The sequence below is a fragment of the Lygodium microphyllum genome, chromosome 24 (assembly GCF_053477565.2).
Source record: "Lygodium microphyllum isolate KBCC chromosome 24, Lygodium_microphyllum_v1.1.10, whole genome shotgun sequence".
Classification (NCBI taxonomy): domain Eukaryota; kingdom Viridiplantae; phylum Streptophyta; class Polypodiopsida; order Schizaeales; family Lygodiaceae; genus Lygodium; species Lygodium microphyllum.
In genome coordinates, this window is record NC_141158.1 from 20,986,360 (window position 1) to 20,988,687 (window position 2,328).

Genomic DNA, 2,328 nt, shown 5'->3' on the forward strand with positions numbered 1-2,328 from the left:
ATTTTAAAAATTGCACAAATTCATTATCTTTTTGTCCCATGAAGGGATGTTCCCGCAGAGGCCTACGGTGGCTTGCAATTTTCAAGCCACGGCTTCCTACACATGACGCGGTGCTGGTGTTTGTTGATGCACGCGGAGGGAGCACTTAGCCCAGTGTGTCTTTATTGCAGGAGATTACTTCGAACTGCTTTTGCGCGAGATCTAGGGTCTTCAATATTTTGTTGCGGAAATATTACATTCTCTCCCCCTTAGAGGAATCGAGATGTCCTCATCTCGAGAAGATCTGGGGGTTTTGTTGGTTGAGAGTACTTTCATCCATCCAAGTGGCATGCATCCTCTTTGAGATAATCTTTCCATTGCACGAGGTATTCTCTCAAGGTCCTAGATCTCAAACGTCTATCCCTAACATCTAAGATCCTATCAGGCTGTAGCTCAAGGACTCCTTGGCTAGGCATTACAACTTGTTGATCATCAAGCATGTGTCTAGGGTTAGGCACATACTTCTTCAATAGACTGATATGGAATACATTATAAACTTTTAGGTTTTCAGGGAGTTGCAGCCTGTAAGCATTAGGCCCTAGGCACTTGAGAATCTTGTAGGGTCCACAATACCTTGGACTTAGCTTTTTGCATTCACTCAAGGATATGGAACTCTTATTTGGATGTACGCGAATGAAGACCATATCACCTTCAACGAAGGATCTATCTTTCTGTTTCAGGTTTACATAAGCCTTTTGTATGTCCTTGGCAGCTTGGATGTCCTGTCTTATTGATTTGATTTCGCCATCCATGTCTTCCAGCATCTGCTTTGAAGCTTCAACTCTCAAGGTTGGATCCAAAAAGCTTAAAGGAGTACGACAATCATGCCCATACAATACTTGAAAAAGGGTCATCTGAATGCTTTGTTGATAAAAAGCTTTGTAGGCAAACTCAACCAATGGCAAATATTAAATCTTCTTTTTGGGTTCGCGGCAACAATGTGCCCTAAGCATATCTTCAATGACTTGGTTGACTCATTCTATTTGACTATCAGTTTGGGGATGGTAACCTATACTGAAATAGAGTTGAGTCCCAATGGCCTCGAAGATAGCCCTCCAGAAGTGTGAGGTGAAGAGAGAGTCACGATCACTAATGATTCTTCTGGAATATTTCCTTGATGAATAACCTTGTGATGTCTGAGGCTTTATAGTTTGTCTTAACAGGAATAAGATGTGCAACGTTGGTCAGCATATCACCACAACCATAATGGAGTTGTATCCTTCCTGAACTTGGGGCAGGCCAACAAGAAAGTCCATGCTAATGAATTCCCATTTCATTTGGGGAATGTCAAGTGGTTGGAGGCAAACTCCTAGAACCTTGCATGAAATGGCAACCGAGCAAGCCCTCGTTGAACATAGAAGTGTCGTAGAATGCTTAATTGAGTTGGATGCTAAGCTCAAGGTGTTCGCATGCATTTACATCCTTGCGGACATGGGCACAATCCCCAAGGAGCAACTTGGAGATTACTTGCCCTTCCCTTTATCTTGGGAAGAGCAGGAACACCTTGATGAGCACTATCGCAGGCTCCTACACGAACGCTTGCGACTCATCTCGGGGAGGAAGCTGACGAACTGCACTTAACCCTCACGTTCAATGAAGTGCTCTGCCGACCGAATCTCGTAGACATAAAGCAACTAAAGCGACTGTCAGCAGGCCAGAGTCAATTTGAGCAGCGTTGGTGCAAAGGCCGTGTTGCAATGGCTGAACTAGGGGCTCAAATCATGATAGTCTCTGAGGAGCGATTGGTCAAATGGCGATCCCAAAGAGACCCAACCTATGTGGCACCAACTTTCCTTCGAGTGCTGACTGCCATTCGAGGCAAGGACTTGGCCGAACCAGGCCAAGAAAACCCTCTGTTTGATAAAGTTCTTGCTGAGGAGGAGTTACATGTTGCCAGTAGACTCGGACAAGGTTCCATGCTACTCGATGTGGCAAAACATTTATCAGTATTAAGTAAGCTACCACATGTGCTAGATGCGTGTGCCACGCTTCAGTACAATCTCGAGTTCTACCATTGGTTTCTATCCTAGTGAAGCGACAAGGGATAGGACAAATGTATGTACACATATATATCCAATGATTTTTGTATCACCTTGTATAGACATTATCAACACACACAACCCATAACAAGTCAAGCGCACAGACAGACAAATCTGGGCTACTAAGCTATGCTAGGCCGGTTCCATGTTCACTAGATCATGCCCGCCTCCGGGCAAAGAGCATGTGCTCCGCATTACCGCCATGGTAGCTCTGTCCAACATCCCTAAGGACGTAAGTAGGGCGCAGTCT